Source organism: Oryctolagus cuniculus, chromosome 1 (assembly GCF_051225735.1).
Source record: "Oryctolagus cuniculus isolate XC-2025 breed Fujian yellow rabbit chromosome 1, ASM5122573v1, whole genome shotgun sequence".
In the NCBI taxonomy this organism is placed as follows: Eukaryota; Metazoa; Chordata; class Mammalia; order Lagomorpha; family Leporidae; genus Oryctolagus; species Oryctolagus cuniculus.
In genome coordinates this window covers 205,291,529-205,306,024 of record NC_142867.1, presented here as the reverse complement: position 1 = coordinate 205,306,024, position 14,496 = coordinate 205,291,529, and the positions used below count along the sequence as shown (strand labels likewise).

General features: G+C 40.9%; 1 protein-coding gene and 1 long non-coding RNA gene across 10 annotated transcripts in view; one reads left to right on the top strand and one right to left on the bottom strand.

The window, feature by feature from the left end:
* Positions 1-7,143, top strand: part of LOC149128832 (uncharacterized) — a 28,568-nt gene extending 21,425 nt beyond the window's left edge. Inside the window, exons 2-3 of the long non-coding RNA XR_016211216.1 lie at positions 5,808-5,891; positions 6,895-7,143. This is a non-coding gene — a long non-coding RNA (uncharacterized LOC149128832). The remainder of the gene's footprint in view (positions 1-5,807; positions 5,892-6,894) is intronic.
* Positions 1-14,496, bottom strand: part of PLPPR1 (phospholipid phosphatase related 1) — a 335,427-nt gene that overhangs the window by 17,570 nt on the left and 303,361 nt on the right. The gene's annotated exons all lie outside the window — the stretch shown is intronic.

Sequence of the window (14,496 nt, the reverse complement as noted above, 5' to 3'; positions counted from 1 at the left end):
TCCTGGGTTTTATCTGTTCTTTGGAAAATTCCATAGGACTAGTCCTCAAGCTTGAACATAAGTAGAATTCTTTATAGAAGCTTCTCTATGAATTATTTCAAAGCTTATATATCACATCTATACATTATCTGCTTATTGTATCAAGAGAGGATGTAGGCAGCCAGTGTGCTACAAGTCACCTGAAGTGGTGAAGGAGATTTTCAAATGCGAATGTGAGAGGAAGCCTTAACCCTTGGGTATGTGCCGAGGGTCTACAATCGTTTCAATTCCACTCAGTTTTGACTCCCACATCCAACACCCTGAATCTGTAAATTGTGCTGATTTTAGCACTCAAAAGTTGATCTATTACAGCAGAAGCAAAGATGAGTTTGGCTGGAACCTTCATATTGATTGCTATAATTTTCCCTTTTGTGGCTCTGCCAGAATGTGCTTTATCCCAAGGAGAACAGGCTTCTTCTTCTTTTTTTTTTTTTAAATAGCCTCAGCCAGCTCATACTCCTAGGGCCTGACCTCTGAGAGCAGGCATTCATTGATCATTTGTGGCAGTTTTCTACCCTGAGGTTCTGGAAGTCTGAATGGCTGAAATGTTTATACCTCTTCAAGCAAGATTCTCAAAGATCAGGTCTCTTGTTCTTTCAAGGGGCAATATGTCTGTCTAGACATCCTTTTCCAGGAAATGAGGGTAATTTATGATTTGGAAAAGGAAAGGTGACAGCATTTTCCTCTGGCATTTTATTTGTCAGAAGTGCTTCCAATTAGGGTGGGTTATTCTTTGAAATGGAGGATTTCCAAGCTTCTCAGATAACTGCCTGCAGTGCCAGCTCTGTGGTCACATGATTCTGACTGTCAGCTCTCCTTGGCTATTTTGTGCATCGGTGCTGAAAGTGGCTTCCCCCATCTGGATTATGTCTGCTTCTGCTGACGGCTTAATGACATCTGTTTCCAAACATTTCATCCTGGTGTATTTGATCTAGCTTCAGAATGGTACCCAGCCAGCCTGGGGAGTCCACGTGCCAGGCACAGGCCACGCCAACAAAGGGCATCAGAACCTGCAGTGGTGATTTATAGACAGCATCCATCACACAGGGCTCTTGTAAAGAAACTCAAGCCATCCCTCTGTTACTTATCCCTGAACTATTGTGTGTATTTTTATAAGCCTCAGAAGCTAAATATAGTTACTTTTGTTCCCAGAATCAGGTGAAGCACCATTTATGGTCTCTTGTATTGCAAGAAATGATTTGAAAGAGATGTTTAAAAATGAGCATGTATCCTAGCTTGGTGTCTAAAATTCTTTAAGTGAGATTACTTAAATAGCTGGTTTAATTTACCTCATGGCTGTTCGATCAATAATGTTCCTTGTTTGACAGGAGCTGATTATATTTCTAAACGGATTTTCGAATTTATAGGAGACACAAAGGTCTAAAAGTAAAGCACTTCTGATTTGGCTGAGTTATGTGTGTGAGACATGTGTTGTTGACATTGTTGCTTGATTTGTCCTGAATTCTAAAAAGGCCTGGTTTAGAAGATAACAGCCTTGGATGGGGGAAGAGACAAGTGAATTCCTAGAATCAGCCCATACAGCAGGGTATGGTGCAGATGGGGATGTCGCGTTCTCTGAAGAAATTAGAATCTGGCTAGGTCTGCCTGAAGGGAGGAAGGGGCACTTCCATGCTCCTTGCCTCGCCTGGCATCAAACCTGAGGGACTCGAGCAACAGAAATATCCAGAATTAGGTTTAGGAAATGCAGATGAAGCATGTCTTTTGCCTCACATGGTTGGCATCAGTCCAGGCACTCAGTATGGTTATGAGTTTCCACTTTTTCACTATTGTTGCATATATATTTTAGAGAGCAACTGCGACAGGATCCATCAAAAGCTGTCAGGTGGGTCCAGAACATTTAGTCTTCAATTTTCAGGCTCCACCTGAGTCTTAGACTCTTAGGGTTAAAAGTTTACTCACTCCCCTTTTGCTCACCCTCACTGGCCCCTGCTGTCACTCTGTTACCTGTGCCTGGGGTTCCTAACGTAGGTCTGCTTATGGAGAGCCACGGGGTTCTCCCCAGCTCTGAGCAGGCTGCTGTGTGGTTTTCCCAGGCCTGAGGGGATCCTGGTGTCAGCCCTAGTACTGCAGACTAACTTTCTGCAGCTCTGAAGACTCACATGGTACCCATTTCCTAGTCGTATCACTGCTTCTCCATTCTTAGTGTCAAGGGGCTGGAGGCTTGTCCTGGTTCCATAGAGTTTCACTCCATGTCCTCAAGTACTAGCGATCAAAGATTCTAATATGTTCCAGACTCGCCTGACAGCCTCTGATGGATCATGTCTCAATTGTTCACTAAAATATATATGCAACAATAGTGAAAAAGGTGGAAACTCATAACCATATTGAGGGCCAGGACTGATGCCAACCTGCAGCAAGAATCTGTGAGGGGTTTCCACTCTCAACAAACTACATGCAAAGCAGGTCTAATTTCTCTTGCTGTGTTTCTGTCACTCTGTATAGGGGTCTTGTCTCCCCGCCCCTTTCTCTCTGATTCTTTCTCTCTTTCCTTCTTTCTGTGTCTCTGGCATGTGCACTCTTTCTTCCTGTGTGTCTCTGGCCCTCTCTGAAACACACACACACTCTATTGTCTGGCCCCTGACTCAGAGATACAGGATTTAGACTGCTCAGAAAACAAGGCTGGGTCTCTCTCAGACAATTCTGCTCTTGAATTTTCCAGTGGCCTGTCTTCTCTCCTGCTCCTCTTTCTGTGTGTATTTGCAGACACTCTCCTGGACAGTAGTGACTAGGCTGGAAGGCAGCCTAGACAGTGGCACCTTGTCTCCGAGAGGAAAAGATTCACAGGTGCTAGAGAACAGTGCATGTTGCGTACTGTAGCTCTGTGTGCACGTGAGCTTCCCATCACACCAAGGAACCAAGGGGTAGGTAAGAGTAGGAGGAGATGCCAGCTCACTGGGACAGAGGAATCTGCTCTCCAGGGACTGCACTGGCACTACGTACACTGATCTGCTCTCAAGCTTAGGTCTGAAAAAGCTCCCAAGAGCAAAGCCCAATTCTGTTAGGAAGCACTGAGTGCACATAGATCTCACTCTACTTAAGAATGACCTGTGCTGGTTCAAGTCCTGGCTGCACCACTTCTGATCCAACTACCTGCTTGCTAATGCACCTGAGAAAGCAGCAGAAGATAGCATAAGTGCTTGAGAAAAATAACACAATTCCCATAGAATATTAGAAAAAATACTCTAATTTTAGATGGTATGATACCATTACATTTTCACACTCCATTTTCCAGGAGAAATTTTGTATTTCTGTGATTATTCAATAATGGCCATCTCTCTCATTAGAATATACATGCTTTGAAAATATAAGAGTGGGAATAAGAGAGGGGGGAGAGGTACAATTTGGGACATGCTCAATGGGACTTGCCCCAAATGGTGGAGTTAGAAACGTGCCAGGGGATTCCAATACAAGCCCATCAAGGTGACATGTACTAATGCCATTTCACTAGTCCAAGTGATCAACTTCAGTTCACAGTTGATCACACTGATAGGTCTAAGAGTCAAAGGGATCACACAAACAAGACTAGTGTCTGCTAATACTAACTGATAGAATCAAAAAGGGAGAGAACGATCCAACATGGGAAGCGGGATACACAGTAGACTCATAGAATGGCAGATGTCCTAAATAGCACTCTGGCCTCAGAATCAGCCCTTCAGCCAGATCCGAATGCCTTAAGAGCCCATGAGAGTATTTTAGGCATGGAAAGCCAAAACACTCTGGGGGAAAAAAAAAAAGAAGATCTGACACTCTGGGGGAAAAAAAAAAGAAGATCTAAATGAAAAATCTCTGTGAGATCCCAGTGGAAAGAACGGGTCATCAATGAAGGAGGTACCTTTCTCTGAAGGGAGGAGAGACCCTCCACTTTGACTATGACCTTGTCTAAACAAGATAAGTGTCAGCGAACTCAAAAGGCTTCCATAGCCTTGGCAACTCATGACTAGAGCCTAGGGAGATTACTGACACCATAAACAAGAGTGTCAAATTGTTAAGTCAACAACAGGAGTCACTGTGTACTTACTTCTCATGTGGGATCTGTCCTTAATGTGTTGTCCAATGTGAAGTAATGCTATAACTAGTACTGAAACAGTATTTTTATACTTTGTGTTTCTGTGTGGGTGCAAACTGATGAAATATTTACTTAATATATACTGAATCAATCTTCTGTATATAAAGATAATTGAAAATGAATCTTGATGTGAATGGAATGGGAGAGGGAGCAGGAGATGGGAGGGGTGCTAGTGGGAGGGAAATTATGGGGGTGGGAAGCCAATGTAATCCATAAACTGTACTTTGGAAATTTATATTTACTAAATAAAAAAAATTTAAAAAAGAATATACATGCTTTTTAAGAGCAGGGAGCACGTTTATTTTTGCATCATACTTGGCACATAACAAACATTCCTAGTTACAGAGCTGGCTCATAGATAATGTTTAATAGGCCAGCATAGACCCAAATGGCCACAACAGCTGGAGCTGTACGGATCCAAAGCCAGGAACCAGATGCTTCCTCCTAGTCTCCTACGTGGGTTCAGGGGCCCAAGCACTTGGGCCATCTTCCTGCTTTCCCAGGCCATAGCAGAGCACTGGACTAGAAGAGGAGCAGCTGGGACTAAAACTGGCACCCATACAGGATGCTGGTGCTGTAGGCAGTGCCATGGTGCCGGCCGCAAACTATATTCTGATTCAACCACTGGCTGTTCATTCTAAATCACATCTCTTATCAAATCAACACTGTAAATGGGGTACAGGATACAAAGGAACAGGTCCAATTCCTTTTTGCCTTTCTTTTTGTTGCATCAAGATCCCCAGTGGAAAACCTCAGTGGAGACAGTCATTCAGCTGTTGCAAGGCATCCTCAATTCAACAGTGGAAATCATTCCTTCAGGAAGCAAGTGTTCCTTTAGGAAAAGGAAAGGTGGTGAAATGATTTCTCCTGAACATGCTTTATTGAAACATGAAGTTTTCTAATGAAGATAATTTATTAGTAGTTATATTACTCATTTTCTGGAAAGGACATACAGAGTTGATGAGACATTTAAGTAAGATTGCCATAGATATTTAGGAAATCATCAACAAAATAATAATGTTAGCTAATACTGTTTATTATGTACTAGATATTATCATAAGTGCTTTACATTATTAACTTACCTAATTCTCCCTGCAGTCCCATAAGGTAGACACTATTGTTATCTCCACATTGCGTAGATGAGGGAACTGAGACACAGATCTATGAACTTGACCAAATTAGCTAGTAAGTAGAGGAGTTTGGGTTATAAACTAAACAGTATGGCTCCAGTGTCCATATTTTCAATCATAATTTTCTAAGCTTAGTTTTCCACATGTTTAGAAAGATCTATTGGTAGGTATGCAAAAGCACCTTAGTTTTGTATGCTTGGTAGCACATGCACATGTGCACACACACAGTAAAAAGGCAAGGGTTTGTAGCATGTCTGGTGGAATTTACTGCATTTGCCACAACATAACAAGAATTTCTCAGTTTTGTAGTCAACAACTTTCCAACAAGAATATGATAAAATACTTCCAACATGGCTCATTGAATGAGGCACTATTTTCATCATCTTAGCAATGAATTTGACTTTTTTTCTGATCTAATTGGTACAAACTGGCCAACATACATTAAATATTAAAAGTTTCAGATTGGTACAAATTGGTTCACATACATTAAATATTATGGTTTAAAAAGTTTCTTGCAGAAATTAATACATATGTTCCTTAATTAATTTCAGAGACTGACAGAACAAGAACTGCTGTGGTCTCTCCTACAGATTCTGTGGCAGCAAACACCAAAGGCTGACAACAGTGTACTTCATGTAAGAACGGATTTTACTTAAATCAATCTGCAAAAAAAAAGTTTTAAATAGTCCCTACATCATGGGCTTATTAATCAAGTTATAGAAAATAGTTAGAAATACACTGTATACTGTGAAGCTCCCTATAGAGATTAGTTACTTCTATTATTAAAACTCAAGGAATTAGTTAGGAATTCTAACTTTATTTCTAAAGCAGCAGGAGTAAAAAATCTAAAATTCTAGCAATCTAAAACATTTGACTACTTGTTATTCATCTTTTGCATTAATGAAGTATCTTTTATAGTGGATGAACTAAAATATATCCTGCATTTGTCAATATTGGAATTACTCATCATGATCAGTGGCAATGAAGAATGATTACCTAATAACAATGATGCATAATCAACTAGAATATCCCCCAAATATTTTTACAAGTTAAAGAACAAACTGACAAATACATTTTTACTCCCTGAAAGCATACAATTACATGGCTTCTTGACAACACGGTTTTATCTTAACAAGAGTCTTATCTTTACTCCTCTTTTTGCAGAACACCATCTTGGTGCTTTATCTCTAAATCATCTAGCTCCTTGTTCACCCCTGCTAGCCTCTAGGTGTCTGCCTTCAGTCCTGCTAGGCAGTAAGGTCTAAGTGCTGACTGATAGAAATGAAAATCCTAACAGTTAGCCAGAGGCAATGATAACTTCATTGTGAATGCAGCCCAGTCTGAGAAGTACCCTGGATATCAACTGTGGAGAGAGATGTGTATGTACCAAAGGATGTAAGAAAGGAATATAAAAGCCTATATTTTCAGAAGGCTTCCATGACTCCTCAGATTCTGCCATTCCTGATGCCATGTCTATAAGTTTTTTTCCACATCTTTAATTTTGTTTAACGAATACAACTTCATGCATTTAATATACACAAATTTGGGAACTTGGTGATTCTTCCCCCCTACCTCCTTCCCAACCATACTCTCAACCTTTCTTCCTCCTCCCTCTCCCTTTCCTATTATTTTTTACAGAGATAAATTAAGAATTCAACTATTATGAAGAAAAAAGAATACAAGCAAGAAAAATATTGTTCCTCGACAGTCAAGGCAAGGGCTGTTCAAAATCATTGCATCTCAAGGTGTTAATTTCACTCCTATAGATTACATTTTTAAGTATTCTATTAGTTACCATAGATCAGAGAGACCATATAGTATTTTCTTCTTGGGACTGGCTTATTTCACTAAGTATAATGGTTTCCAGTCACATCCATTTTGTTGCAAATGAGAGGATTTCATTTTTAAACCACTGTATAGTATTTCATAGTATACTATACCACATCCTTGCCAGCATTTGTTGTTTGTTGATTTTTGTATTAGAGTCATTCTAATTGGAGTGAGGTGAAACCTCATTGTGGTTTTGATTTACATTTCCCTGATGGCTAGCACTCCTGAGCATTTTTTCATGTGTCTATTGGCCATTTAAATTTCTTCTATTGAAAAGTGTCTGTTCCAATTCTTTGCCCATTTCTTAACTAGGTTGTTTGTTTTGTAGTTATTGAGTTTCTTGAGCTCTTTATAGATTCTGGAAGTTAATCTTTTATCAGTTGCATAGTTTGCAAACATTTTCTCCAATTCTGTTGGTTGCCTCTTCACTTTGCTGAGTGTTTCTATGCAGGGCAGAAGCTTCTCAGTTTGATGTAATCCCACTTGTTAATTTTGGGTTTGAAAAACTGTGTGTCTTTTCCAAGAAGTTCTTCCCTATGCCAATGTCTTTTATGGTTTCCCCAGTGTTCTCTAGTAATTTGATGGTATCACCTCATAGGTTTGGGTCACTGATCCATTTTGAGTAGGTTTTTTTTTTTTTTTTTGTAAGGTGTAAGGTAAGGGTCTTGTTTCATACTTTTTTAAAGATTTATTTATTTATTTGAAAGACTTACTCAGGGAAGGAGAAGCAGAGCGAGAGCAAGAGAGAGAGACAGAGAGAGAGGTCTTCCATCTGCTGGTTCACTACCCAATTGGCCACAATGGCTGGAGCTGCGCCTAGCTGAAGCCAGGAGCCAGGAGCTTCTTCTGGGTCTCCCACACTGCTGCAGGGGCCCAAGGACTTGGGCCATCTTCCACTGCTTTCCCATGCAGTAGCAGAGAGCTATGGATCAGAAGTAGAGCAGCTGGGATTCAAACTGGCACCCATTTGGGATGCCAGCACTGCAGGAGACAGTTTTACCCACTAAGACACAGTGCCGGCCCCTTGTTTCATATTTCTGCATGTGAAGATCCAGTACCATTTGTTGAAGAGACTGTCTTGGATCCAGGGGTTTATTTTTGCTCCTTTGTCAAAGGTAAATTGATTGTAGATGTGGGGGTTAATTTCTGGAGTTTCTATTCTGCTCCATTGGTCTACACATTTTTGTACCAGTACCAGGCTGTTTTGATTATAATTGTCCTGTAGTATGTGTTGAGGTCTGGTATTGTGATGCCTCCATATCATTTGCTTTTATTGTTTATGATTGCTTTAGCTATTTGGTGTCTTTGTGTTTCCAGTATAAATTTTAGCATCATTTTTTTTCTAGATCTGAGAAGAATGTTGCTGGTTTTGATTGGGATCACAATGAATCTATAAATCACTTTTGGTAGAATGGACATTTTTATGATGTTGATATTTCCAATACATGAACATGGAAGATTTTTCCACTTTTTTATATCTTCTATTTCCTTCTTTAATGTTTCATAATGTTCATTGTAGATTTCTTTGCCTTGGTTAAATTTATTCAAAGGTATTTAATTTTTTTGTTAGCTATTGTGAATAGGATTGATCTTTCAAATTCTTTCTCAGCTATGGCATTGTCTGTGTATACAAAGGCTATTGATTTTTTTTTTTGATAGGCAGAGTGGACAGAGAGAGAGAGAGACAAAGAGAAAGGTCTTCCTTTGCCGTTGGTTCACCCTCCAATGGCCGCCGCAGCCGGCACACTGCGGCCGGCGCACCGTGCTGATCTGATGGCAGGAGCCAGGTGCTTCTCCTGGTCTCCCATGGGGTGCAGGGCCCAAGCACTTGGGCCATCCTCCACTGCACTCCCTGGCCACAGCAGAGAGCTGGCCTGGAAGAGGGGCAACCGGAACAGAATCCAGCGCCCCGACCGGGACTAGAACCTGGTGTGCTGGCACCGCAAGGCAGAGGATTAGCCTATTGAGCCATGGCGCCGGCCCAAGGCTATTGATTTTTAAAAGATTTATTTATTTATTTGAAGGGCAGAGCTACAGAGAGGCAGAGGCAGAGGCAGAGATAGATCTTTCATCCATTGGTTTACTCCCCAAATGGCTGCAACAGCCAGAGCTGGGGTGATCCATGGACAGGATCCAGGAGCTTCTTTTCAGCTCTCCCATGATGGTACAAGGGCCCAAGGACTTGGGTCATCTTCTACTGCTTTCTCAGGCCATAACAGAGAGCTGGACTGGAAGTGGAGCAGCCAGGTCTTGAACCTGTTCCCATATGGGATGCTGGCACTGTAAACAGCAGCTTTACCCACCATGCCACAGGGCCAGCCCCAGCTTTTACTTTTTGTGCATTCATTTTATATCCTGCTACTTCACCAAATTCTTTTATTAGTTCCAATAGTTTCTTCGAGGAGTGTTTTGGGTTCCCTATATATAGAATCATGTCATCAGCAAATTAGGGATCATTTGACTTCTTTCTTCCCTATTTGTATCTGTTTGATTTCTTTTTCTTGACTGATGGTTCTGGCTAAAACTTCCAAGACTATATTGAATAGCAATGGTGAGAGTGGGGCTTGGGAGGATTCCCTCCCTTACAGTTCTTTTGAATAGCTTGAGAAGAATTGGAATTGGTCCTTCTTTAAATCTCTGGTAGGATTCAGGAGTGATGCCATCGGGATCTGAGCTTTTCTTTGTTGGAAGCATCTTTATTGCTGATTTCTATGTCTTCATGGCTCAACTTAGGTAGGTTGTATGTGTCCAGGAATCTATACATTTCTTCTAGGTTTCCCAGTTTGTTGACATTTAGCTCTTTGTAGTAATTCCTGATGATTCTTTTTATTTCTGTGGTACCTGTTGTTACATTTCCTTTTTCATCTCTAATTTTATTGATTTGAGTCTTCTCCCAACTCTTTTTTGTTAGTTGGGCTAGTGGTGTGTCAATTTTGTTTTTTCAAAAAACCAGCTCTTCATTTTTATGATCTCTTGTATTGTTTTCATTTCAATTTTGTTTATTTCTTAATTTTTATTACTTATTTCCTCCTAATTTGTTTTTTTTTTCTAGGTCATTGAGATGCATTGATAGCTCATCTATTTGGTGACTTTCCAGTTTCTTGATGTAGGCACTGATTGCTATAAAATTCCTCTTAACACCGCTTTTGCTAAATCCTACAAATTTTGACGTGATGTATTGTAATCTTCATCTGTACAGATTTTTATTTCTCTTGATTTTTTTCTATGACACTCTGTTCATTTAGGAACATGTTGTTCAGTCTCCATGTGTTTGCATATGTTCTAAAGATTCTTGAGTTGTTAGTTTCGAGCTTCAATCCATTGTGATCAGAAGAGAAGGTGCAATGTATGATCTCTCTCTTTTTTTTTAATTTGCTGAGACCTGCTTTATGGCCTAATATATGGCCTATCCTATAAAAAGTTCCATGTACTGCTAAGGAGAATGTGTATTCTGCAACTTGCAGTGAAATGTTGTGTAGATATCAGTGAGGTCCACTTTTCCATAGTGTCAATTAGCTCTGTCGTTTGTTGATTTTCTGACTGGTTGATCTACACATTGATGAAAGTGGGGTGTTGAAGTCCGCTGTTATTACTGCTTTGGAGTCTATGTCTCCCTTTAGATCCATAAATAGTTCTTTTAAATAACCAGGCACCTTGTAATTGGGTGCATATACATTTATTATAGTCAAGTCTTCCTGTAGTATTGATCCTTTAATCATTACATAGTGTCCTTATCTGTCTCTTTTTTATTTAAATCTTTTATTTAATAAATATAAATTTCATAGGTACAGCTTTTTGGAATATAGCGGTTCTTCTCTCCACACCCACTCTCCCACCCCTACCCCCACCTCTGTCCTACCTCCTATCCCTCTCCCATCCCATTCTTCATTAAGATTCATTTTTAATTATCTTTATATACAGAAGATCAACTCTATACTCAGTAAAGATCAACAGTTTGTACCCACACAGATACACAAAGTATAAAGTACTGTTGAAGACTAGTCCCACCATTAATTCTCATAGTACAACACATTAAGGACAGAGGTCCTACATGGGGAGCAAGTACACAGTGACTCCTATTGTTGATTTAACAATTGTTTCTCTCTCTTAACAGTTTTTGTATTAATGTCGATTTTGTCTGATATGAGGATGGCTACACCTGCCCCTTTTGGCTTACCTTTAGCATAGAATATCTTTTTCCATCCTTTCCCTTTCAGTCTACGTGTGTCTTTGTTGGTAAGGTGTGTTTCTTGTAGGCAGCAAGTAAATAGATCTTTTTTAATCCACTTGGCCAGTTTGTATCTTTTAACTGGAGAGTTGAGGCCATTTACATTCAAGGTAACTATTGGTAAGTAACTACTTGGCCCTGCCATTTTTCTGTGAATATGCCTATCATTTACTTTGGATCTTTTTTTTTTTTTGTACTTTTACTGGGTATTTTCTGTTTTCACATTATTTCCTGATGATGGCTTTCTTTTTGTGTTTCTGTGTGTAGCGCATCCTTTAGCATCTTTCGTAAGGCTGGATATGTGGTGACAGATTCTTTCAATTTCTGTTTTTTATGAAAGGTCTTTATTTCACCTTCATTCACAAATAAGAGCTTTTCAAAATACAGTATTCTGGGTAGACAGTTTTTTTCTATTTAGATTTGGACTATATCTTGCTATTGTCTTCTAGCCTGTAGGTTTTTTGATGAGAAGTCAGCTGTGAGTCTAACTGGAAAGCCTCTGAAAATAATCTGGTGTTCCTCTCATGCACATTTTAGAATCTTTTCTTTATGCTTTACTGTGGAAAGTTTGACTATAATATGTCGTAGTGAAGATCTTTTCTGGTCATGTTTGCTGGGAGTTCTATGTGCTTCCTATATACTTGGACATTCCTTTCTTTTTCCAAATTAGGGGAAGTTTTCTGTAATTATTTCATTAAATAGGCCTCCTAGTTCCTTCTCTTTAAATTGGGGAAGTTTTCTGTAATTATTTCACTAAATTGGCCATCTAGTTCCTTCTCATTTTCTATACCTTCAGGCTCTCCTAAGACCCAATTGATGGGTCTTTTGATCGTATCCCATTATTTCCAACACTGTTTTTAAGTTTTTAAATTTCTTCTTTTTTTTTGGCCTGACTGTAAAATTTCCAGAGATTTGTCTTCTAGCTTGGATATTGTTTCCTCTGCCTCATTAACTCTGTGTTAAGGTTTTCCACTACACTTTTTATTTGATCTATTGAAGCCTTAATTTCTAATATTTCATTTCTAGTTTATTAAAGATTTATTTATTTATTTGAAAGACAGATTTACAGAGAGTCAGAGGCAGATAGAGACAGGGAGAGAGAGAGAGAGAGGTCTTTTATCTGCTAGTTCACTCCCAAAATGGGCGTAATGACTGTAGCTGGGCTGATTCGAAGCCAGGAGCCAGGAGTGTCTTTTGGATCTCCCACACTGGTGCAGGGTTCCCAAGGACTTGGGCCATCTTCTACTACTTTCCCAGGAATGATAGCAAGGAGCTGGATTGGAAGTGGAACAGCTGGGACTCAAACTGGTGCCCATATGGGATGCCAGCATTGCAGGTGGCAGCTTTATCTGCTATGCCACCATGTGGCCCCTTGGTTTATCTTTAAAATCTCAATTTCATGGGAAAAATTTTCATTCTTATCATACATGGTTTTCTTTAGTTCATATATTTACTCCTGATTCCTTTTGAGTAATCCTATTAATTTTTTGAATTCCATTTCTGACATGTCCTCAATGACTTCATCTTCACATTCTAATTTTGAGATGTTGTCTTCATTTGGGGGTTTCATAGTGTCCTATTTATTTCTGTTTCTCGAATTTCTGTATTTTTAGGCATTTGTAGAATGGTATTTTGTTTTCTCTTATGGCTTTTATCTTTGAGCTGTGCCTCTGTGGTTTAGTGGAATGTCTATACTTTCAGTGAATATCAAGAGGTGTGCTGTGGGTATGGCCAGAGAGCTCTGGTCAGCGCTCTAAGATGGGGCGAGTCTCCAGGTCAATATCCAAGTTGGGCATTGTAGCTCTCCTCTGGTTAACTGGTTGGAGAGGAATGGTCACTGTTGGTGCAAACACCCCTTCTCCTTCAAGCTGAGGAATGCCCAAGTGTTAGCCCCCAGTGTGCTCAAGACTCATCTGCAGTGCCATATGAACCTGTGCAGCATTTCCAGTGAGCACAGTTCCCTCTGCTATGAGCTGCCCTAGGCAATCAAGGAGCTCTGAGAGAGTGCAGCAGCACTCTGTGATTGCCCAGAACCCAGCTACACCCTGCCCCCTCTCACACACTCAGTATTTTCTCAGTCTCAGCACCTAAGGCTCTCAAGGTTAAGGGGTTAAGGAGTACAAGTGGGGCCACTCCTGCCTGCTAGGCTGTCCTGTCCACAGGGAGACTGAAGTGTTCCTAGAGCTACCGTCTGTGATTGTTCCAGCCCACTGGATCTAGTCCAGTCCTCCCAACCAGATTAAAGTCTGTGTGGAATGCAGGTTTTTCTCTCTAGTAAGATCTCTGGATCACAGGCGTGCACAACACCGAGCAGCTGCAGCCCTGTTTGCTTCACAATTGTGCTGGGCACATAGGAGAGCCTGGCAGGTGGCACTTCCCTTCTGTAGGGATGGCTCTCCCTCCCCACCCGTTGTTAGGTGGGTGCAGCTGGCATGGTGGAGACTGTCCCCGTCAGGTGCTCTTGAACTACTGTGCTTGTCCCTGCTGAGTGGGTAGAGGGTGACTCCAATAGTTGCAGGGTGCGTGCACAACGGCTGGAGCGGCTACTACCAGCTTATGTCCAAAAATGGCACCAGCCCACCCACTGCTGGCTGCAGGTCACTGTTTTCGTGGGGAGAAGTGGGGAGAGACACACAGCTTTTTATCCCCCCTCTCTTGGGGAGCAGATGCCCTACTACCCTGAGGGATCCAGGCTGGACTCATAAACAGTGTAGTTCACTAAGCTCTGCCTCGGCTGTATCATCAGTGGCGAGGGCCTGTGCAGTCCGATCTCATCTGGTTTGCCAGGGCGGGCCCATTTTCTGGATCCAAGCTTCAGTGTACTTTGTTGTTTCATTGCTCTTTGCTGCGTGTCTGCACCTTCCACAGAGGTCTGGGCTATTTGTGCTGTTTTCACAGGAGCTTGTGCTAGTTTCCCTATAGTTTAACCCTGAGAGTATACTTTCTCTACTTTTTTTATATTAATTTTGCTTAGCCTATATCAGCCTGCCTTGTTGCTAATCTACCATCTTAGAGCCCCTAATCTGTCTATAAGTTTTTAAAGTTGAAGTTGATGATCTGAATCCACCCCCAAGCTCATCAGCAGACTATGATCAAGTGCCCAAGGCAGCTGCCAGCACTGCTGGTGATTAACAGATGCTGATGTGGTTCTGTTGCCCTCTGCTTGATGCAATTCCTAATCA